Raw genomic sequence first — 26,443 nt, 5'->3', positions numbered from 1 at the left:
GGAAATTTGGAAATAAATATGTATTATAAAACTTTTCTTGATTTTTTTCCTGATTTAATAATGTATTCTAATTTTATTATCATTAAAATATATACTTTTATATTTATGAATAATTGAAAACCAAAGCCTTAGGTATAATCCAAACACATATACCATCTAGAAACATACAAAACTCAAAAGCACTTAGAGATACCTCAACAAATAATAGTCCTTGCTTAATCTCTCATACTTTGCTCAAATAGCTAAAAATGAACATAGAATTTTCAGCTCCAACATCTGAAGATTTTGGAAGTCAACACTCACAAACCTACAAGACAACGTTAGTCAAACTTATAATCAATGATGTTTCTTGGACCTATCAAAGGTGTGACATTGCAGGAAAAAATATCACCCCAATTTCTGGAAAGACAGGTACATCCAGAAAGACATAGCTGAGATTTGTTTACATGGAGCAGAAGCCACTGAAGGCACAAACTGGTAGAAACATTTCCATGGTAATTTTGACAAATTGCTAGAGGCTGACCATGGAGTAGAGTGAGTGAGAAGCTCCTGGTGGCTGCAGTCTTGGAGGGATCCACTTTTATAGAATTTATCCCAAGAAACTCCACTAGGTTCTCACAGTGAAGATCTGAGGAAGATAATCACAGGGCTCTGGCAAGACGAGGAAAGACCAGTCATGTGACACACACACACACCAAGTCTTCCTTATAACAAAGGCCAAATCTCCAAGGATTTAATATTTTCCCAGAGCCTTATCTCACTTAGAAAAAGGAAGTTTGTCCTACTTTATCCCTATCTTGCATTTTTGTCTCACCTATGGTGAAGAAAAAGAAACAACATAGTCAACAGGACTCAGAACTTCAAGGAGATAGACTGGGAATCCTGCACACAAGAAACGGATGGCATGGTGAGGAGAGAATGCTATGACACTGAATGCTTGCAAAGGTCATAGACCCAAGATATAGCCCCAATAAAACCCTGAGATTTTATTGTAAGATTGTAGAATATCCCCCTTTCCCCACCTCTGACCACATGCCACCTTAGACTGGTTTCATAATTTATAAAGAACAGAAATGTATCTCTTAAACAGTTCTGAAAGCTGAAATGTCCAGGATCAAGGAGCCAGCAGAGTCTGTCTGCTAAGAGCTCACTCTCTGCTTCCAAGATAGCACCATTTTGCTGTGTCTTCAAATGGCAGATGAGATAGAAGGGCAAGAAAGAGATGAACTCTTTTTCTAATGCCCTTTTATAAGGACACCAATTCCATATACGACAGCAGAGCCCTCAGGGCTTAATCACCTCTCAAGGGCATCACCTCAATACTATTATCTTGGGTATTAAATTCCAACATATGCGTTATGGAGGGACACATACATTCAAACCATAATGGCAATAATAGTAGCAAAATATTGCATGTGAATAAGTGAAATGAACAGCATTAATGTCACAATGAATAAGAGGGAAGAATCGGGAATATTAAGTGCAGGATAACTTTTAAATATATTTTGTCTTTAGCCCATATTTCTGGCACAGAGCTCCTAAAATCTTGGAATTTTCTGAGTGATAGGGGTTATCTTTTGTTATTCATAACAAGTCCCTTAATATTGTTGATGCCAATTTTTCCCTACTTGATCTCTAGATTCAATGAAATCTCAATCACAATCCCAGCATGCTATTTAGAGATTCTGAAGTTTACATGGAAAGAAAAAGACCCAGTGTAGCCAACACAATACTAAAGAATAGAAAAGACGGAATAGTCACACTACTATATTTCAAAACTTACTATGAAGCTATAGTAATCAAAACAGCATGGTGTTGGCAAAAGAATAAATAAATGAAACAGAGTAAAAATCTCATAACTACATCTATATAAACATAGTCAACTTATTTTTCTCAAGGACACAAAGGAAACTCAATTGAGAAAGGCTAAACTTTTCAAGAAATGATTCTACAACAATAGAATGTCCAAATTAAAAAAAAAAAAGAACCTAGAAAACACAGGCCTTACACCTTACCCAGAAAATTAACTAAAAATGGATCATAAACCTAATGTGTAGGTATAACATTTGTAGAAGAAAAAATAGAAAATTTATAAGATCATGGGTTTAGTGATGAGTTTTTAGATATAACATCTAAAGCACAATAAATACAAAAAATTATAAGCCCGTCTTAAAATTTAAACTTTTAAATTTTTAAATTTTCTGCTGTGTGAATGACACTTTTATAAAAAGACAAGCCACAGACTGGGAGAAAATACTTGTGAATACATAACTGATAAAGATCTTCTATCCAAAATATATAAAAACTCTTAAAACTAAGAAAGCCACCCAATTTAAAAATAAGCAAAATATCTGAAGATACCTTGCTAAAGAAAATGTATAGACAGCAAGTAAACAAATAAAAAGATATTCAACATCTTTTGTTATTAGAGAAATGCAGATTATAACAAATGAGATACTACTACATGACTATTAGAAAGAGAAAAATCTTTAAAAAATGACAATGTCAATTGCTGGTGAGGATGCAGAACAACAAAAGAAGATCTCATTCATTGCTAGCAGGAATGCAAATGATGTAGCCACTTTGGAAGACACTTTGACAGTTTCTTATAAATCTAAATATTGTCTTACCATACAATCCTGGATTCATGCCCCTGGTATTACCCAACTGCTTTAAAATTTATGTCCACAGAAGAACCAGTATGCAAGTGTTTAGAGATACTTTATGATAATTATAAAAAACTAAAAACAATCCAGATGCCCTTTAATATGTGAATGGATTAACAATCTATGGTACATTCATGCAATGGTATATTTCATTGATAAAAAGGGATGTGCAATCAAATCACTCAAAGACCTGGATGAATTTTAAATGCATATTGCTAATAATAATGTATGGAGATATTTATATGCTCTTCTAGTGAAAGCAAAACTATAAAGATGGTAAAGAGATCAGCTGCTGGCATAGATTAGAAGGTGAGGGGAGAATATGAGAAGCACAGGATAACGTTCAAAGTGCTGAAACTATTCTATACAATAATGTAATACTGAATACATGACACTAAACTCCTCAAACCCATAGAACTATAGAGTAAGAGTGAATACCATATATATACATATAAATAGTGAGGTTGGGGATCCCAAAATGGAAGGCAGGATGTGATGAAAAAATCTTATTGTTTTACAACTATATGAAACAGTTTTACTGAAGGTGTTGAGGAAATAAAGTACTAACAACTTTGGAATCGAAAGTAATATGTAAGGGTAAAGACAAAAGAAATTACATATAAGTGTGGCATTATAGTCAGTAAAGTTGTTCCCCACATGAGTATGTGTTAACAATTCTGAAATCATTATACACATATAATGAAACTGAAAAATTACCTAAATGATGGCAGATGGTGAGAGTTTTCTTACTGTTGGAGCAGAAAGTAACAAATAAGAGGATAATGCTAGAATGATCCATGTAGTAATAAATTAGAGTTGGTGACTCAGCAGTGATACAAATGCAGTTTAGCAGATCAGTTTAGCAGTGATATATCAGTTTAGTGGTGACACATATAGTTAAAATTACAAATATATATAGACATGCATATATGTATGGGCTAGTGTAATCACCTATCGTTGCTCTGTTGGCTAAGAAATCCTAGAAAAAACAATCCAGTAGCAATGAGCTCACTAAGTACCCAGATCTTGGTTACTAATGCCATATTGAAATAAAAGGAATGTGACTCCTTGAAGAAATGGCTTATTCTAGAACTAGGTTAGAAAATATAGTAGATGGACCATCTTATAGTGCTAGAAAATAAACAAAATGCTAAAAACAAAACAAAACACAAAAACCCATAATGAAGGAGTTGCATTAAAGGGACATTGTAGTAAAGTGGAAGAGCTCCCAATGGCCAAATTCGAGCAACACAATAAATAAAGAAGTAATAACTATAACCTAATACATAAAACAAGTATCCATGAGTCTTTACTGACATAAATAAATGATTGAAAACAAACAAATAAATTGAAAAGAATAGAAATATCTTTGATCCAAACAAATATATTGATCCAAATACTTTGTGGAGATACTTCACCCTGAAAGAAACAAGTATAACTTTCCACTCCTACGTGGAAACTGTATATAATGACTTCCTCCCAAAAAGAAGAGTGTGGAAAGAGAATAGAAAAGTGTAACTTTATAGTGAAGAAATATGACAAGCATTACCTCAGCCAAAGTGATCAAGGTCAACATCGACTGTGATAAGTCATGTTGATACTCTGTATTGTGATTTGATGATAGGATTTGGTATCATCTAATGATAATAATATGATTTGATAATAATGCCATTTTACCTGTGTGATCATCATCCTTAAAACCTATAAGTACCATCTAATTGTGATAAAAAACATCAATCAAATCTTATTTGAGTGGCAGTCTATAAAATACCTAACCATTACCTATTAAAACTGTCAAGGTCTTCAAAAATAAGAAAAGTCAAAGAAACTTTTGCAATTCAGAGGATGCTATAGAGACTAAGTGCAATGTGGTATCCAGAGTGGACTCCTATAACAAAAAAGGCCTCAGAAAACCACTAAGGAAATATTAATTAAATATGCATTTTAATTCATAATAAAGCATTAATATTGTCTCATTTATTATGACAAACTATACAAATGTAAGTTAGAAGATACTGAGTTTGGGTAATAAAGGATCTCTCTGTACTGTTTTTGTAATTTTTCTATAAATCTAAAACTTTTATAAATAAAAAGTTTATTTGAAAAAGAGTGTAGCATTGTATCTGAGTTTTAACCAATATTAAACAATAATAACAACAATAAAAACAAAAGCACCACAGTGACAGTGGCAGAAAACCAACTTTATGATCCAGATTGAGTTTGTCTTGAAGAAACAATAATTTTCTTTCATAGTTACAAATATTGCTAATACAACATGCACCTCATTTTCATTTAGTGTTTGGGGCTATTTAGTTTGGGGACAAAAATGTTGACATAAATAAATGTGATCCTAAGATATACAGAAGAGTGAACTATGGGACTTGGCATTTCTTCAAAAAAGTTGTACAAATGGCCAACAGATATATGAAAAGATTTTCAATGTTACTAATCATAAGGGAAATGCTAATCAAAACAGCAATGAAATATCACTTCATATTGGTTAGGATGGCTAGCACACACACAAAAATAACATAAAGACAACAAGTGTTGGTGAGGATGTGAAGAAATTGGAACCCATATACACCACTGATGGGAATGCAAAATGGTGCAGGTGCTTTGGAAAACAGTATGGATGTTCCTTAATGAATTAAAAATAAAAATACCATATGATCCAGTAGTCCCACTTCTTGGTATTTATCTAATAGAATTGAAATCAAGATCTCAAAGAGATATTAGCACTCTCATGTTCCTTGCAACAGTATTTGCAATAGCCAATATGGGGAAACAAGTAAGTGTCCACTGATGGATAAATAAAGAAAATGTGGCATATACATAAAATGGAATATTCTTCAGCGTTAAAAAAGAAGGAAATCCTGTAATATGTGACAACATGGATTAACTTTGAGAACATTGTGCTAAGTGAAACAAGCTAGTCACAGAAGAACAAATACTGCATGATTCCATTTATGAGAGTTATCTAAAAGAGTCAAGCTTATAGAAATAGAGAATTGTGGTTGTCAAGAGCTAGGGGGAGCAGAAAATGAATAGTTGCTAATCTATCTGTAGAAAGCTTCAGTTATGCAACATGTAGTTCTGAAGCTCTGTTGTACTGCATTGTGCCCGTAGATAATAATTCTGTATTGCACATTTAAAAATCTTTTAAAGGTAAAGTTAGGTATTCTTATTATGCTAAAATAATGTTTAAGAAAAGTATAAAATATGCTCTGTGGCATTGTATACTCAGTTCACCAGATGGATAAATATTTTTTCTTAGAAATATATATTTAAATGTGTTAAACAGGTATTTCAGCACCTAAATGAATTTTACAGATATTTGAAATGACAAAGCATTACTTAATGTAAATTTCAGCTACATTTTATTCCTAAGTACATCAGTCTTTATCATGGTTTACAAAGTATTTCTGGTTCCCCATTTAATCTAACAGTAGGATTGTGTTTCTCTACTTCATGAAGTTAATATGGCCATATGACTTTCAATGACCAATGTAACCTGGATGGAAATAATGTGTTTGACTTCTAAGTGGAATGCAAAATTTCCCATATTTAATGTTTCTGCCTTTGCAATCATGAGAGCATAGCCAGACATCGAAATTACTTTATGGTGGGTCTCTGAATGAGGGTGTTGTAGAACTAAGCCCATCAACTACCCTGTGCAGTTAATGTACTATGAACAAGAAGTAAACCTGTGTCATTTTAACCTACTGACATTTTTAGGGCTGTTTGTTATGACAGCATAATATAACCTATTCTGACTAACACATTTGTTATTACAGTTATATCTTTTTCTAAAAAAGAAGAAACACATAGCTCATATTTTCCAAAGCCACATGAGAATAAAATATCAAATATTGAATGCATATAATTTAACATGGAATGATATGATATGCTCTTTTCCTTCAAAAAAAATCATTTCACCAGATTAGAGGGCATGTAACAGTCATCTGTCAACAAGTTGTCACTTCGCTCATGTTAAAAGAAAGTTACTTTTTAAAATCCTTTGATTTAAAATGTTTCATTATTAATTTTACCCAGAATCCTATCTGCCATGCTGTTATGACACCAATCAAAAATTAAAAAATTATACTGATCAAAAATAGAGATATGATAACTTGACAGCTGAAGGCATTTACCTTTTAAGACTGATAAAAGTTCAAAAAGTTGAAAAGTACATTTGAAAAAAGGCAGTCTCTGCAATAAATATCACATTTCTGAAAGAGAATTCACATTGCTGTTTGCATGCTAGATATGCCAATATAAATCACATTTGAATGAAATAAGACCATATGAATTGGAAATGTCTGTTTCCAGTCCCTTTACTGTCAGGTGAATCTGTATGACAAGCTCTGCCAATAAAATGTGAGTAAAATTGATATATATTATTTTGATGTATGAGGAACTATAAAGCTTATGCTCGATTTCTTAGAATCCTTTCCCAGCTCTGCAATCAAAGAAACCACATGTTTTAGGCAGGGCAGGTGAAATATGGCAGCATCTTTGTCAGTGCTGCACTATTTCTTGTGGTTCCTTTATACTCTGCTAATACCTTAGTGAATTACCTCTTTATGAAACATTCCTTGAATTACACTAATTTAAATATCCAATCTGTTACTTGCTGGGCCCCTGACTGATACCGAATTAGGCCAGGTCCAAGAGTTTTATGTAGAAAACAACCCCCCATATTCACCAATCTATGATAAATATATAACTTTAAGAAGAAGTATACCTGATATATTAAGCCACTAAAATGTGGGGATTATTTATTAAGACTCTATAAACCTAACCTATCCTGACAAATACACATATCAAACTAGATAATGAATGATTCATATGCACCTGCTCTTCTAAGAAATTCTCCCAGGAGAAACTGATAAGAGAGTGGACATTGAAGAAAGAAAAACAAAAAGGGGATAGAATTTTAGGATGCTGGATACTAAATAGGTCTGCTAAAAAAGAAAAAAATAATAATTTTAGGATGCATTATCCTGATTTATCAGAGGGAGCTCTGGAATAGAAGTGACATCTCAGAGTTTGTCTGCAAATGAGATGAGAGTTTCAGTTTCATGATGAGCATTCCTTGATAATTATAAGGTTTTTAAAATACCTCTGTGTGTGGGCAAAGACTCTGTCTTAGGTTGTTTTCTGCTATATTTGCAAAATATACGGAAACAGACATTTATTTGGTTCCATAGGCTGCCAGCATCTGGTGAGGGTCATTCCATGGCCAGAAGCATCACATGGTGAGAGCACAAGCACAAAAGAGAAAATCAGAACAAATATATACTTTTTATCAGAAATCCACTTCCACAGTAAGTAACCAACTCCTGCAATAATGGCATTAATTCAATTGTGAAGATGAACCCCTCAGAACATAATCATCTCTTAAACATGCTGCCTCTCAACTGTTAGACTGGGGATTAAATTTCTAACACATGAGCTTTCAGGGAATGCATTCAAACCACAGCAGGCTCAAAGGGTAGTTTTCAAAAAATGTGCTCAAAAACAGGTAAGGGTAAAAGGAGCCTAATGGAGTTTGGTATATAATAGCATAAGCAGTGTCTGCTAGAAAAACTTTCAAAACACAGCACTTCATCATTCAACATTAGTTATTATAGTATATCACATATAACTCGAAGGAGGAAGATCAATGTTTATATTTATAAATATCACAAAAAATTAAAATAGATGGCCTCAACAAGCTTTCCATTTTAAATTATATAAACTGGGAAAAATTCATTATTAATTCACTTCTTATATTTTAAGTTACTTTCTCCGAATATTGAAGGGAGAACAGTATCTGGTACTTTATATCCAAGAAATGTTATTATTTCTTTAAAGAAATATTCACTGTGGGACTACTATATGCCATGGGGAATATAACAATAAATATAACAAATTCTAGTTCTTTCAACAGCTTACATTCTAATGGTAGAGACAAAAAATATAAACAAATAAAGCTATAATACATCACTACGTGGTAAATAGTGTTATTCAGAAAATATTAGCAGGAAAAGAGGATAGCCAGTAAAAAGGAGTGGTTCTTTTAGATAGTGAGGTCATAGTAAGTTGCTATAACCAAATAACTTTACTTCAGGAACCTTAGTGAATTGAGGGAATGAGTCTTGAAAATTTGTAAGAGAAAAGTATTCCAGGTAGAAGATGTACAAAGTAAATGTTCCCAGAGCCTCAAGCTGTTTTATTATGCTAGAAGACAATGAAGGCCAGTGTTCTGGTTATGGCTAATGGAGGGAGAAAGGAAATATTGGAAAATATGATTGAAGAGACAACTAAGGCCAGATGATATAGAGTTCTGTAGGCCAAGGTAAGGTAGGTGTGTGTGTGTGTGTGTGTGTGTGTGTGTGTGTGTGTGTATTTTGTTATTGTTTTTACTTTTCGTTTTGATTCAGTGAAGCCATTAAAAGATCATGAACACATGTGTGCCATTAATTCTAGACATGAACAAGGAACAAGGACTGAACTTAATCTCTCACTGTAAACAGCTAGAAAACTATATATAAAATGTAAAACAAATGTTTTTGCACATTGGAAAGCAGGTAGCACATTTTCCAATGTGCTATGGAGCATATGATCCCTGAAAGCAAGGAAAAATGAGTTGAGTCCTACATTTGCCCTTGACTTCTAGACTGGATGCTTTATCTAGGCTGTAGTGCAGAGAGGGGAAACACAAACAGAACCAGGCAGTCTCACTGAATTCCGTACATGGAGACCAGAATTCAGCGAGGCTTAGCTGGCTAAAAGTAGCAGGGAAACATTCTAGAAAGAAAGAAGTATGCAGTAACAAGAAATCTATAGAAGGGTTTCTTTAAGTCTCTACTTAATACTTGCTTATATATGCATAATATGAAACTCCACAAGTCTTAGACAAAAATATCATAAAGTTGTAAGATAAAAATTTGGCAAATTTCACACCAGGCAAGGAATTGTTTAAAGTCTAACCAGCCAGAAGGTATTGTCCTTGGTGATCAGCCAGGACATTTGGTGGAAGCTTCAGCAGAGTCCTATTTTTTAATTATGGCTTAATTATCCCAGGAGTAAAGACTACCCCAGATATTCACTACAAAAACTTAAAACAGGCCTCAAAGTCATAAATTCTATCCAAAATAATTTAATTGCCAAGTTAACTGCCAAACGGTAGCATAAGATTAATAAGGCCCAATCTCTAATCAAAATATTCATACATGCCAAGAAGCAAGAAAAAGTAATGCATTACCAACAAAAAATATTTAATAAAAATAAACAAAGAAATAATGGAAATAATGAGAGAAAATGATATTAAGATAGCTATTATAACTATAAACAAGCATTTAATTAAAAATATGAAGAAATGAGAGAAATTGATAATATAAAAAAATGCTACTTCCATAGAGTAAAACAATAATATCTAAAATTAAGACACTATTAGATGTGATAAATAGCAGATTAGACACTGTAAAATAAAAATGACGACGAACTTCAAAGCATAGCAATAGAATCAAACCAAAAGAAGGAGAAAACAAAAGATTAGAAAGAATAAAAAGAGTTTTCATGATGTGCAAGTTATATTCAATAGCCTAATATATATAAATGGTCTCCTAGAGAGAACAGGGAGACTAAAAAGACATAAAAATATCTGAAAAAGTTGTGGCTGAAAATGTTTCAAATTTGATAAAAATTATAAGGCCATGGATCTACAAAGTTCAATGAAGTCAAACAGAATAAACACATACACAAACATGTCTGGCCATTACATGCGAATTAAATTGCTGAAAATAATCAATGAAGAGAAATATATTAAAAGCCACCTAATACCCCAGAGTCAGATCTGCAGACCTTAGTTCACTGTGTATCCTGAAGCAGCCTTGCAGCTCAGTTCCATCAACTCTCAGCCATGGTGCAGGGCTTGTCCTGCCCACTCAAGGACCCACAAAATGACTTGGTGAGAATCCTGTCATGGACCAGGTGTGAGTTATCCATGTATGTGCTAGGAAACAGTCCCATCATCTGAAGACCTAACTGTAGACCACAAAATAGATCTGTGTCCTAGCACCAGCTTTACTGGCTAAGATCCTGAAGGAAGTCCCATCTTCCCAGGAACCAAGAAAGATCCATGCTGCCCGAGTCCTTGGTAACAGGCCCACCAACACTGAACCCCACTGCAGACTCAGTGACAGCCATGTGACCTGCCTTTAACTCTTCTTGTCAGAGACTGCAGAGGCAATCCCATTAGCCTTGGGACCTGAGAGAAAAAAAAAAAACTTCACCTTCCAAAACCAGTCTTTAAGGATTAAAAGATGTTTGCTCCTTCAAAAGTACAGACACTGATGTAAGGCCACACATCATGAAGAACCTGATAAACGTGATACCACCAAAGCAAGCTATCAAAGCCTCAGTATTTGACCCTAAAGAAATGGAAATCTGTGAATTACCTGACAAATAATTCAAAATAATTATCTTTAAAAGGCTCAGTGAGATGCAAGAGGACACAAATAGACAAATAAACAAAATCAGAAAAATAATACATCAAGTATAAAAAGTTTGATAAAGAAATAGCAACCCTGAAAGAGAGCCAAACAGAAATACTGGGGATGAATAATACAATGAATGAACTAAAAAGTACAATAGAGAACTTCAATAGTAGTAGGCAGGATCAGGAAAAAAATAAACAGTGAACTCAAAGACAAGTCATTTAATATTAGCCAGTGGGAGCAACAACAACAACAACAACAACAACAACATGAATGAAGAAACATAAGGAGCTTATTGAACAACATACAACATACCAGGACTTAATCATGAAGAAATCATTACCAATAATAAGTAAGGAGATTGAATTGATAATCAAAAATCTCTCATCAAACAAAGAATATAGTCTGATGGCTTCCATGGCTGAATTCTACCAAACATTTAAATAATATAAATTTTTCTCAAATTCTTACGAAAAATTGAAGAGGAGAGAACACTTTCAAATTTGTTTTACAAGGCCAGTATTACCCTGTTGACAAAGTCAGATAAGGACACTGTAAGAAAAGAACATTATAGCTAATATTCCTTCTAAACATAAACACAAATATCCTCAATAAAATGGTAGCAAATTAAATTCAACAGCACATTAAAGGATCATTTGCCATGATCAAATGGGATTTATCCCTAGAATGCAAAGATGGCACAACATTTGCAAATCAATAAACACAATATACCACATTAATTTAATAAAGGTAAAAATCATATGATCATCTCAATATGTGCAGAAACATTTGCCAATATTCAAGATCCTTTTATAATAAAAACACTCAACAAATTAGGTATAGAAGAAATGCACCTCAACATAACAAAGACCATATATGATAAATCCATAGCTAACATCATACTCAGTGGTGAAAAGCCAAAGGATGTCCCCTCTCACTGCTTCTATTTAACATATTATTGAAGGTTCTAGTCAGAGCAATTAATCAGGAAAAAATAATTAAAATATCTCCTTACTTAATTATCTAAATTGTAAAGGCAGAAGTAAAATTGACATGCTCTTTGAATAAATGAATTATAGCAAAGTCATAAGGAAAGAAATTAACTTTCAAAAATGAGTATCCTTTCTCTATGCTGACAACAAACTATGAGAAAAAATAAATTATAAAAACGTCCCATCTACAATAGCATCAAAAGCAATAAAGGACTTAAGAATAAATTGAAACAATTATGTGAAAGATCTATATACCAAAATATAAGACACTGATGAAATAAATTGAAGAAGACAAATCCATGAAAAAAATCCTATTCTTATATAATGGAAGAATTATTGTAAAAATATCCATACTACCTAAAGCAATCCACAGGTTTAATTCAGTCCCTATCAAAAATTTAATGACTTTTTTCACAGAAATTTTAAAAAATCTTAAAAATCATAAGGAACCACAAAAGACCCTGAATAATAAAAGCAATATTAAGTAAAAAAAACAAATTTGAAGGAATCATCTTTCAGATTTTAAATTACATTACAAAGATATAGTAATCAAGACAGTATGGTAATGGCATATAAATGGACACATAGACTAATGGAACAGAGAGCCTAGAAATAAATTCACACATATAATGCACATATAGGGGATGGTAGGGGAAAGAGGAGATATTGGTCAAAGAGTACAAACTTTGTTATAAGATGAGAAAGTTTCCCAGCAAGCACATGTACAACATACTAGGAATAACACAGCAAGGATACAGCTTGTCTGCCAACTGTGGCCCCTGCCTGAGTGAGTCCTGTGGACTAGAACACTCAACAAAGGAAACAGGGGCATGGAGACAGTAATAAATGGTGAAGGGATAACTGTTTAGCCATATGCAGAAGATTGAAACTTTCTTTACACCTTATACAAAAGTCTTTCTTATACCACACACAAAAATCAACTCAAGATGGATTAAAGACTTAAATGTAAAACCTACAACTATAAAAACTGTAAAAACCTACAAGTAAAACATAACCTAGGTATTACAATTCTGGACATAAGACCTGGCAAAAATTTCATAAGGAGGAAGCCAAAACAATTGCAACAAAAACAAAAATTGACAAATGGGACATAATCAAAGAGCTTCTGCACAGCCAAAGAAACTGTCAGCAGAGTAAACAAACCTACAGGATGGCAGAAAATTTTTGCATACTATGAATCTGACAAAGGCCTAATATCCAAAATCTGTAAGGAACTTAAACAAATTTACAAGCAAAAAACAAATAAGCCCATTCAAAAGTGAACAAAGGACATGAACAGACACTTTTCAAAAGAAGACTTACATGCAGCCAACAAGCATACAAAAAAATGCCCAACATCACTAATAATTAGAGAAATGCAAATCCAAACCACAATGAGATACCATCTCACACCAGTCACAATGGCTATTATTAAAGTTTGTGAAAAAAGGAATGCATATACACTGTTAGTGGGAATATAAATTAGTTCAGCCATTGTGGAAAGCAATTTGGCAATTTCTCAAAGAACTTAAAACACAAATACCATTTGATCTAGCCATTATTGGGTATACACCCAAAGGAATATAAATCATCTGTCATAAAGACACATGCACATGTATGTTAATCACATAATTATTTACAATAGCAAAGTCATGGTATCAAACTGTGTCCATCAATGGTAAACTGGAAGAAAATATGGTATATATACCATGAAATACTATGTAGCCATAAAAAATAAAATCATGTTCTTTACAGCAATATGGATGGAGTTGGAGGTCATTATTCTAAGCAAACTAATGCAGGAACAGAAAACCAAATACTGCATGTTATCACTTATAAGTGGGAGGTAAACATTAAATTAATAGGCACACAAAGAAAAGAACAACAGATACCAGGGCCTAGTTGAGGTTGGAGTGTGGGAGGTGGGTGAGGATCAAAAAACTACCTGTTTCAGTCTATGCTTATTACCTGGTTGAATAAATAACCTGTATACCAAACCCCTGCAACATGAAATTTACCTAAATACAAAACCTGCACATGTATTCCTGAACTTAAAACAAAAGTTTAAAAAAATGAGGAAGTTCTGAGGCTCTAACACAGAGCATAATGACTATACTACTCCAGCTTTATAAGTTCTTAAAGGTAATGCCTCTATTTCAGGTTTTTAAATATTTTAATCCATTCATCTATTAATGGACATTTGAGTTGCTTCTAGTTTTGGGCTATTACAAATAAAGCTGCCATGAACATTCATGTATATTTTTTTTGTATGGGACATTTACTTTTATTTCCCTTAGATAAATAATAATCAATGGGATGGTTATATGATAAGGTAGATACATGTTCAAATTTCTAAGAAATTGCCAAATTTTTGTATTATTTTTCATTCCCTTTATAGTATATGAGAGTTCTACTTCCTCCACATACTATATAACACCAGGTATGGTTAATATCTTTTCAATGTTGATATTTCTAATAGGTGTGTAGTAATATCTCTTTGTGATTCTTATTTGCATTTCTTTCATGGGTAATGATGTTGAACATCTTTTTATGTGCTTATGTGTCATCCTGTGTCTTCCATGGTGAAATGTCAGATCAAATCTGTTTTCCGTTTTTTATTTTCTGGTCATTTGTTTTGCTTTCTATGTTATTTGGTTTGGAAATGTCTTTAGATGGTCCAGACAAAGTCTAAATAATCAAGTATATAATTTAAAAATATTTTCCCTAATCTATAGCTTGTATCTTAATGAGCATGGCAGTGTCTTTTGAAAATAAGTTTTTAACTTTAAGTCCAACTTATTTTTTTATTTATACAGAGCATGTTTTTGATATTGTGTCCAAGAAATCTTTGACTAACCTAAGGTTTCAAAAAATTTTCTCTTGTATTTTTGTCTGGAAGTTTTATAGTTTTAGGAGTAAATAAATTTGGTAAGATTCAGATCAAAGTTGAAATTTTTGGCATATGGATATCCAATTACTCTAACACTATTTGTTGAAAAGACTTTTTGTTTATCTATTAAATTGACTTTGCAACTCTTCCAAAATCAATTTTCCATATATGTGTGGATCATTTCCTGGACTATTTAATCCATTTAATTGATCTGTTTGTCTATCATGATAGCAATACCATACTGTCCTGATTACTCTAGCTTTTTAATATATATTTAAATTGGGTGGTGGTAGTTCTCCAAATTTATTCTTTTATTTTTTAAAGTTGTTTGCCATCTTTAATTATTTGCACTTCCATATAAATGCTAAAGTCAGCTTCTTAATCTCTCTAATAGTGCCTGCAAGGACTTTGTTTATGTTGAAACTATTAATCAGTTTCAAAAAAATTTATCATCACAACCTCAACTCTTCAGACTAAAGAACATCTCCACCTTTATTTAAATTATTCTTTAGTTTCTTTCTCAAAAGTGCTTTTAGTTTTTAGTATACATTTTTGTTAGATTTATCCATATTTCATATTTTTGATGCTACTTTACATAGTATTGTTTCCTAATTTTATTTTCTAATAGTTTTTACTAGTATATAGAAAAATAGACTTTTTAATATTGATCTTGTATCCTGTGATATTTACATATTCCCTTATTATTTGTAGCAAGGTTTTTTTGGTAGATTTGATAAGATTTTCTATACAAACACTGATGCAATCTACCAGAAAAACATAATTTTAGTTTTTTATGTATTTATGCTTTATTGCACTGGAGAGAACATTCAAAACAATGTTGAATACAATAAGTGGTAGGTAGAGGCATCATGTCTTGTTTCTAACCTAAGAGACAAAGAGTTCAACTTTTCACCACTAAGTATATTAACTGTAAGTTTGTTTTAGATGACTGTTATCAGCTTGAAGGAAGTTTCATTCTATTCCTAGTTTTCTGAGAGTCATTGTCAGCAGTGGTGTTGGGTTTTGATAAGCAGTGGTGTTGAGTTTTGATAAACATTTTGGGGCATTATATTGAGATAATAATATAAGATTTTTTAATTGGGTAAATATAATAAATTACATTTGTTGTATTTTGAATGTTAAACCAAACTTGCTTTACTAGAATATACTCCAGTACAATATTTTAATCTTAGAAATTTTGTTTTTATATTATCCATTCTCTATATAGAGTTTTGAAATGATAATACCGTTACATTGTTCATACATGCTTATTATAATACCTGCGTCATTTCTGGATCAGTTTTTGTCGATATTTTTGCATCACTGTGAGTCGTATTTTTCCATCTTTACATATCTGTTTATTTTTTATGGGATGTCAGATATTGTAATTTTTATGTATAATTGCCTATAATTTACATTCCTATAAATATTCATGAGTTTTTGTTCTGGGATACATTTTAGTACAGCAAACAGTTTGATTTGTTTGAGATCATGATTTTTCTTTTGTTAGTTTTGTTTTGAAGTTTTGTTAGGTGGAAACAGATCAGTGGTGAAGATAGGGCTAGTTACTCTCCCACTATTAAGGGAAGTACCTGTAGATAATTTGACCTAATGCCTCATGAATTATGAGATTTTCCATTTTGGCTGGTGAAAATAAGTACTCTTCTTGATGCTGTGTGAGCCCTCAGTAACATTTTCTCTAATCATTTTAGGTTATTCCTTCCTCACACATGCACAGATAAATACTGTCTTGCTGCAAAAAGAACATCAGAATTCTCGCTTCATAGCTGTCCTATTTCTGTAACTTGTCCTGTGAAATCTATTGCCTTAATCTATTTTCTCTTACTATAACAGAATGACACAGACTGAGTAATTTATAAAGAAAAGAAGTTTATTTGGCTCATGGTTCTGAAGGCTGCGAAGTCCAAGGTCCTGGTGGCATTTTCTGATGAGGACTTTTGTACTGCATCAAAACATGGTAGAAAAGCTGAAGGGCAGGTGAATGTGTGCAAAACAGAGCAAAACACAAAGGGTGACCTCCTTTTGTAATAGTTCACTCTTGTGGTAATTAAACCAGGTGATGAGAGCAAGTACTCACTTTCACAAGAATTAACCTAGTCCAGTGAGAGTGGTATTAATCTTTCTTAATTACCTAATCACCTCTCAGAGTCTCCATCTCTCAACACTGCCACACAAGGGGACCAAGTTTTCAACATGTGAATTCTGGAAGACCCATTCAAGCCATAGCACATATCCACACCTATCCATCTTGGTCTCTATGGACTCTTAGCTCCCTCTCCTCAACTCTTCTGGGAGACAGCAAGGAGTTTGAGACCACTCTCCCTGAATTCTGCCCCTGCTAACACAGGAAACTGTCTTGATATAATAAGATAGGGCAATTGCCTGGCTCATTTCTTTTCCATCACTAGAGATTCTTCTTTGCTGTCTGATGTTCAATGTTTTAAAAACCATTTGACTCATTCTATCCTACTTTTTTTTTTAGTTTTTCAGATGGAAAGGTAAATTCAGTCCCTGATACTCTAGGGCAACTTTACAACTCTTTCAAGTATTGCTTTTCTAATGGCTTTCCTTCTCTTCTCTCTCAGCTCTAGGGCTGGTTATGGTGCATTATTACTAGCTATGAAGTTCTGGAAACAGTTCCTTCATTTAACTCTCCTCAAGTTGCCAAATTCACATTTCATCTAGTTTTTGCTTTACTTCACTTTACAAGAAGAGGTGGAATCTCACAAGCAAGTGAAAAGCTTGTTTTCACAATGAAAACGAAATTACTACCAACCACCACAACCACAATAAATGCAAAAATTGTTCATCTATTGTCATACAGAAAAATATACATCATGTGGATTAAGATTAGGATGGGTTGATAGATTTATTGGTATAAATAAAAGGCAGTCTTTTATTGTTATAAATAAAAGGCAGTGCTTAACTTTCCTTAATGAAATAAGAGCAAGATTATTAATTGTGAGAAAGAAAAGGGACAGCAAAGGTTTGAGAAACATGTTGATGTCTAAAATAACCATCAGAGAAAATGCTAAAATAGTTTTATTATAGCAGGAAAATGTAGGACACTATATATACAGTGATACCTAAAGTATGAACATCCAAAGTCCCTTTTTTCATGATTTGTGAATTTCTAATACAAGAGATCTTTAAGAATTTAAGTCACAGCTGGAAATCCTGAGAAAAACAATATTTGATGGTTGGTCACATCATGATTGAATTACATTTTTTTCTCTAGATGATGAAAGTGAAAAGACCAGCAAGTCATCCATGACCCTAAACGTTTGGCTTTCTAGTACTTTGCTTCACCCACTATATTCTAAATACGTTGACTTTTTATCCAGTTTTCTGAGCAGCATGCGAAACTTAACCCTATCCTGTTTTTGCTCATGCTGTTCCCTTTGCTTATAATGCTCTTGTCCAGAGACATGGCCTTCTAGTATTTAGTTTCCTGTTCACACATCACTCCTTTATAAGAGTAACTGTCATGTAAGCAATAGGAGATGGAAGCAGAAAGAGTAATGTTAAACTGAGAGATCTTTCTTACTTCCAAACCACACTGCAGACTTGCTTATTTTTAAGAGCATATCGCTATGTTAAATTATTGTCTATTTTTCGGCCTTCTCTACAAAGGATGATATAGAATAAATCTATTTTGGCCACTACTATACTGACTTCCCATAGACGAGTGCCAGATACATGCTGGGTACTAAGCAAATAAATATGTGAAAGGAGAAGGTACAGAAAAAAAAAACACCTGGATTTCAATAAATGCCTCAAAAACTTTTCCTCAGTTTTTGGCCTTGGGTCACTTGCATTCTGTTTTGAATCTGTATAAATTAATTTTCTTATTGGGAGTTAAAATGTTATCTAGTTTGCTCTTTGGGAAATAATAAAGTGAGATGAAATTGAGATGACATTTGGCCAATATGTCCTCTCTTGAGTTCTTCTAAGGAGATGTATACACAAGAATGAAGCAAGGCAGAGTAAAACTTTATTAGTGGCTGTCATTTGTCCCCAAATCCCTATGAAGAACACTAGTGACGTAGGCAGGAACAGTTGGAAAAATCATTTTTTAATCTCCTTTGATGACCTATGTTAAACCATAATAAAGAAGGCTAACAATTGGTTTTTGTCAATTTTCACCCCAAAGAACAGACACAATTCTCAATTATTGGCATTGCAGAGAAAGAGAAAAGATTGGCCAAGAATACAACTGGTTGGGAAAATAAACATCAAAAGAAAATGTGTGTTTATGACCTAGCATCATCATAGACCATGGTTACTATTTCCTTGCTTAGCTACTATTTTGAAAGAAAAATAATTTCCTAAGAGAAGGAAACTGCACCTTCACAAACAACAAAAAAAGAGATGTCTAGGTTTTCTTTCATTGAAGCAAACTTTAACACTTTAAACAGTGGAGGGATAATAATTTGGTGAGGTATGATCAAGGTTAACAATCACATGCATCTCTCTTTCTTATGTGATACAGAGGGTAAAAAATGGCCAATTGGTGAAAAAAATAAAAGAAGAATGGCTAGAACTTTTCCCAAAGAGGTAAGGCAACAGCTTAACTCAATGTTTCTTTTAACTATGAGATCACAAAAGGACATAAGACAGAAAGTAAGAGATGATTAGTAATATGGGTCCAAGCTCCTCCCTCATAGGAAGAGGGTCTCCCTAGTTTACGTGAATAAAGCAAGAGACTGAACATAAAAACAGGCAATGGCCAAGCCATTCATGACAATGGGAAAAACTCTTACTCACAAGCTCTGCAACACCATTCCAGAAAGCCAGACCATAAGCTCTTTTTATTCAACCCAGAGTGGTTAGAACTTAGTTTTAAATCACAGCTTTCCTATTTTGCCTCTGCTTTCAATGCAGGACCAATAAAAGAAAGCTAAATATACTCAAACAAATTATTCACATCAGATGTTTCATGTCTAGTGAGTCCACCTCCAGCTTCTCTGTGCCAACAACTTCCAATCAAAGGATACCTGAAGCCTTCCATGTTTTTCACGATGAAGCTCTCCCAAACCCCTGCCAACTTCGAGTCTTTGCCAAACTCAAGTGATAGCAACTGACTCCCTGGCTATATAGCAAGCCCTGAATGAATAGCCTTTGACTGTCTTCATTTGGGTGGTCATCATTTATTTCTACAAAAGAGAGATCAAAATAGGACAACATGACCTTTATCCTCATACACAATGAAAAGTGTTAAATTGCTGTAACAGCATTCTATTTTCTAAAACAAGGTATTTCTTACCTTATTGGTAAGGACTGGTACCTTGAAAGTCCCTTAGATTTCCAATTAATCTTATAGCATAATATCTAACTTTAACCCTTGAATAATAGTAAGTTTAAAATCAAATAAATTCATACAAATAACTGTTTATGTTACTGCTCATAACAAAATGAGAGAACTTTACAGTTTTGTGTGTTGGGTTTCCTGTTTGTTTTCATTTTGTTTTGTTCATAGGGTTTTACCATCACAAGATGAAGCAAGAAGGGATTGTGTAGAGGCTGATACAGGAGATTCTCCCACAACTTTTCAGTCTGAGCATCACTAGCTTCTCAATGAGCAAGATGCTATAAAAGGTTCAGGAGAGAAAAATATCCTCATTCCTTTGAACATAGTGCCTCTCTTATCTTCCACATCAATAGCTCCTGATCTCTAACCCCTTTGTAAAATATCGTCCAAATTCCCATCTTTTCTATTTTCTATCACATTGGGAATGAATTCGTAGGCAATTGGGTTGCATTCTAAGTGATATGGAGACAGAGGTGCAGCCTCAGATCTCGTGAGAGGAGCAATTTTAGGACAACCAAACTTTCTACTTGGGCAAAATGGGCCTCTTCTTAGCATACAGCTAGAAACTATGCTAAATGCTTTACTCACCTCATTTAATTTAATCCTCATACTAATGAAACTAAAGAGTAATGCCCTTTTAATGAAAATGTGGTTTACGTGAGAATGGAGAAGGTTTAGTGAGTTTTTATCTGTGAGACTATGAAAGAGTAGAAGAGCTGATATATGAAACCATGTATCTCCTTGACCCCTCAAAATGGTATTCTTAATCAATACACAATGCATAAAAAATATTATTGGAAAAGGGCATGTTTCAGAGACATAGGCAACACAGTAACATATTTGTTTTTCAAATTTGAATCTCAGCTTATTATTCCTTAAAGCCTTCTTCCTGAGTAGTGGTAGCATTGTTGAGGACATAGGAACCTGATAATTGAGCTTCAATTTTGGCTTAGCATGCTCTTTTTTATTCTCACTCAATGAGAAATGAATTCAATCTGATCTGTTCATTTAAACATACTGTCACATCGATTGGGAACATAGATATTATTTCAAATGTTTTGAAAAGTCCAGAACCAGATACTTAGCCCAAATTTCCTAGAAAACAAAGCCTGAGGGAAAGCTTCAGGTACAATAGTGCCTGAGTTATATCCCCAGGGCAACAGGAACAAGGTTGAAAATTTATTGGGTTTGAGAGGGGCTGAAAGCAGATACAAGTGGTACATTACTGAATTGACAAGATCAGGACTACTTCAGATGTGTAGGGAATCACTGTGCTTCAGAAAGGTCTATGGGAAGAAGTAAGAAAGCGGAATTTATCTTCCAGCTCTTTCCCAGCTCCTGGACTCCTTGGTCTAAGCTTGCCCCTCTAAGAAAGAAGAGCCCCAACCTTCCATACTCCCACAAACTGACCTCTCCAGAACGTGCAGTGCTGGGAAGAAGGCACTGGGAGACTAGGAGAAGATACATAATCTGAGTCCCATGCAGAAATTTCATGAAGTCTGTATTCAATATTCTGCCAACATTCCTGCTGATTATTTCCTAATGAATGAACAATATATGTAAATGAGATGTGTCATTTGAAAAACAAAATACAAGTGGTAGGATATATTTAACAAACTATATCTAAAAGTTATCCATCCTAGATCTGTTTGTCATCTATTAGTTTATTTAATTAATCCCATTCATTCACTCAGCATCTACTTATTGTTAGGCTCTATTGTGGGATCTAGAATTAGTGTGGTGGACAAAATAGAAAAAAAAATCCTGTTTTTTTTTAAATTTTAATTTTAATTAATTTATGTTTTTGAGACAGGGTCTCACTTTGTCACCTAGGCTGGAGTGCAGCAGTGCAATCCCAGCTCACTGTGACCTCCATCTCCCGGCTTCAAGCGATTCTGGTGCCTCAGCCTCCTGAGCAGCTGGGATTATAGGCACACACCACCACTCCTGGCTAATTTTTTTGTATTTTTAGTAGAGACAGGTTTCACCATGTTGGCCAGGGTGGTCTCAAACCCTGATCTCAAATGATCTGCCTGCCTCGGCGTCCCAAAGTGCTGGAATTACAGGTGTGAGCTACTGCATCTGGCCAAATTTCTGTTATTTAGAGCTCAAGCTATTAAGATAGCTATTAGATACTGTCATCCAGTGATAAATCTTATGAACAGAATAAGAGAGTGCAATGCACAGAAGGGGAGGAACAGAGTTAATTTAGATAGGTTTTGAGTCCTTAATGATAAGAAGGAGAGAGTCAAGCTAAATTGGGGGAATGGGCAGAGATGAATAGTTTTCGAGGGGGATCAAACCACAGGTGCAAAAATTCTATGGTGCCACGAACCTGGTGTGTTCGAAGAAAAAAATAATAGAAGGCCCTTTTTAAGATTCTCCATTTTTCATTCTTTTTGCTAGCTGAGATGTGTAAAGTTTATATGGAAAATGATATCTACAGATACATTTCTAAGAATGTTATTGGGGGATGAAGGGAGCAGGCGGTGGAGTGCAGAGTATTCCTTTATTACCTCTAAAAGGATAGCTGTGATATAAATGCAGGAGAAATCTCAAAAATACATCCATGGCTCCTAGAAGAAAAGTTATGCTAGGGTAAACCTTAATCAGCCATGAAGAGTGGCTAATTTCCAACCTCAGGGGTTTTAGTGAATAAAAAGTTATATGTTCATGAAAAAAGAAGAAAATTTTGGCCTTGGTCATATGAACAGATTTCTGACACAAAATTGACCTTGTACCTAGAGGGTAAAACTTTGAAGCATAAGTCTTGTTCAATATTTAAACCAAAAGCCAATCTGAATGCATTTCTTTAAACATACATTTTTAATTCAAAAGATAAATGCAAATTAAATATATCCACAGAGGAATGCATTCAAGTTACTTTATTTCACTTAGAGAATTTTGTGTTTTGTTTTGTTCATTGATTCTCAAGCAACACCTAGAAGGAAAGTTGGAAATGAATGAAGAGAAGGAAGAGAAGTACAGCTGCACTGGCTTGCCTCTCAGTAAGATTACAGACGCTTGCATGAATTCGTGACAGATAATTATGTTCTATATATCACACTGACTTTTGTTACAGTGGTACTACCAAGTTCTGGTGAAGGTGAGGTACATTTGTTCTATCATTCACTGATAAAATAAGTATATTCATTCTTAAAATCAGCATCTATCAAGAGCTTTCAAAACCAGTATTTAATCTGGTAATACTAAATTAACTAGCTTTAACTTTTAAGAAAAAAATAGATTTGTAAGAATATTTTTCTCAATATGTTAATGATAAAATATAGCAAAGTTAAAAAAAATTAAAATAGAAAGGAAATACAAGAAATGTACAAAAAGCAGAATCTTTAAATAAATTATGACATAGGCAAGGGTGGAAAATTAGATAGATTATCTGTCAAAAACAAAATTGTTATTGACATGAGAAAACACAATTCAATATTAAGGAGGAAAATCAGATGCAATAGCTATTGTATTACAGAGCTTTACATGTTCACCAAATTTCATGCTCTCTCTTCTGCAGAATGAGGTTGTCATTGGTAAATAATTGTTGAACCAGTTATTACATTTCCTAGCTCCTCTTACCTCTATATGTGTCCATGAGACTTTTGATTGTGAATGGAAGATGAGAAGAATTGATGGGTGCCATTCTCAGCCAACGCTTTTTTAAAGAAGAGAGAGAATGTGTCTCCTCCACGTTTTTGTTTGTTTGTTTGGTTTTGTTCTTACCCATATCTTGTACAGAAGCATTCAATAACTACAATGCCCTAGAGAGCGGCAGATGGGTAAGATGAAAGGAGCCAGGTCCAGGCAGCACTCCACAGAATAGGTCTCCCGGAGACACAGAAGAGTGCCACTTGTATGCAAAGCCAAAATAAACCTCTATTGTGTTTGGATCTTTATGTGTTTTGAGGCTATTTTTAGCAGCTTTTGTTACCCTAACTAGTTCAGAAATCTACTTGGTATAGTGAAAGAAAAGCACTGAGAAGCTTAACTACTTCTTGCTGGGTGGCAAAATTGTAATTTCTAATAAAATTACAAGATTTGTATAAGTTCGTGCATTTTATGATTTCTACTCCAAAATATTTTTGCTATTCCTTAAGTATAAACATAAGTTTACATATTTATGTATTTATTTATTTAATGTCAATCACTCTGTCGCCCAGGCTGGAGTGCAGTGGCACTATCTCAGCTCACCGCAACCTCTGCCTCCTGCGTTCAAGCAATTCTCCTGCCTCAGCCTCCTGAGTAGCTGGCACTACCGGTGTGCACCACCACACAGGGCTAATTTTTGAATTTTTTTGCAGAGACGAAGTTTAGTCATGTTGCCCAGTCTGGTCTCTAACTCCTGGGCTCAAGCAATTAATCTGTCTTGGCTTCTCAAAGTGCTGGGATTACAGGCATGAGCTACCACGGCTGGCCTTATAATTTAAATACGATGATATGTACATGCGTGTATACACACAGACAATCATAAGTGCATAGTCCTTTGGACTTTGAAAAATGTATACACTCATCTAACCTGTGTACCCATGCATTACCCTGGAAAGTTCTCTGTGCTTCTGTCCTGCTGTTGCCCTCTTCCCAAGGCAATTGCTGCTTTGATTTCTGTTGCCATAGATTAGATTTGCCTATCCTGAAACTTATATAAATGCAATCTTGACATATCTACTACAAGTATTTTTCTTTACTTTTTAAAAATATTTCAGTTTGAGATAACTGTGCATACATAGAAAGTTAAAAATATTTTACAAAGAGTTCTTATACACTCAACTTCTCCTAGAGTTAACATGCTACATAACCAATTAACATTGTTTGTAGTGCATATTTCTGTTGACCATGTAATTATAAACTGAGAGCTTATATTTTGAACTTAATTCAGAAATGAAAACTAAGTAGCTCATTACATTACCTTAAACGATAACGACGTAAATATTTTTAATTATTATAACTACTTGTCATCTATACAGAGTATTCTATAAATATTTTTTCTGTTGTTAAACTTATTCAAACTATGGATCTGAGGCCTTCACTATGGTAAGTAGGTCCATATTTTTATTTCCTGGCTACAATTTAATACAACTAAGTTACCATATTTGCTCTGACAAAATCTCTTTCATTATAGAGAAACTTACCTTAAAAAGACAAAATTGTAGCATAACTAGATTTCTGCAAAAATGGTCCAAGTTACTTGTGATAGTTGTAAATTGAATTTATTATATTTTATATCACATTATTTTTATGTGTGTTATTATTATGTCTTTAAAAGTAAGTGTGTAATCTGAGAATAGGTGGAGAAAATTGGATGAATCACATGGTGAAATACATAAGATCCAGTTTTTGGTGATAGTCAATACTTAGCTTTGTTTAATATACTTCTATTTGCATCAGTACCCAAGCAGCTACTTTCATTGATTGAACTGCATAATCAGGGGTCATGATAAAATCCTTGAAAGAGACAGAACCATCTTTGTAAACTGTGCTAAGGACTTCAATGCCCAGTGGATATATATCAAGAGCTAATTTAAAATATACTATTGGAAGATGATTTTATTGTCAATCCAGCATTTCCCAATTTTCTGGATGCTATTTTTTTTTTCATGGTTCCATTCAAATGAACACAGGAAAACAAGAATATTGTACAGTCTGACTCAAATTTCAAGGGGGGTGAGTACCTGTACCATACTGAGCCAGAATCTCTTCTTGGGGAGCTTGGCAATAGGATTAAGATATTCCAGCCTCGTCTCTCTGTTCTCTTAGGGAGAGAAGATACAAAACTGGAAATATAATGTAATGCATGTTCTACCATGAAATCTGAAAAACAGCAAATGTCAGTTTCCAACAAGAAACAAAAATAAAACCAATATGCAAAAAGATGAGAAAAACTTTTCTGCTGGCGTCCAAGTATCTGATTTCAATTCATTCCCGAGACCTACTTTTAGACGTGTCTTAAGATCCTAACCAATCAAACTCTTATAATAAAATACCTTTTACTTATATAAGGACAAGTAGGTATATTTTGCTTGCCCTCAAGAGTCTAAAATAAAACTCTATTGTGCTTTCAACTTTATGTTCTC

General features: G+C 33.8%; 1 long non-coding RNA gene across 1 annotated transcript; it reads left to right on the top strand.

Annotated features, from left to right (window-relative positions):
- Window positions 1-14,550: 14,550 nt before the first annotated feature.
- LOC129527437 (uncharacterized) lies at window positions 14,551-26,034 on the top strand. The gene is made up of 5 exons (XR_008672412.2): window positions 14,551-14,581; window positions 16,886-17,009; window positions 19,545-19,609; window positions 23,299-23,469; window positions 25,991-26,034. It is a non-coding gene; the product is annotated as an uncharacterized lncRNA (long non-coding RNA).
- Window positions 26,035-26,443: the final 409 nt, after the last annotated feature.

The sequence above is a fragment of the Gorilla gorilla genome, chromosome 18 (genome assembly GCF_029281585.2).
Source record: "Gorilla gorilla gorilla isolate KB3781 chromosome 18, NHGRI_mGorGor1-v2.1_pri, whole genome shotgun sequence".
Taxonomy (NCBI): domain Eukaryota; kingdom Metazoa; phylum Chordata; class Mammalia; order Primates; family Hominidae; genus Gorilla; species Gorilla gorilla.
Note: the sequence above shows the minus strand (reverse complement) of the source record. Positions and strands in the feature narration are given on the sequence as shown.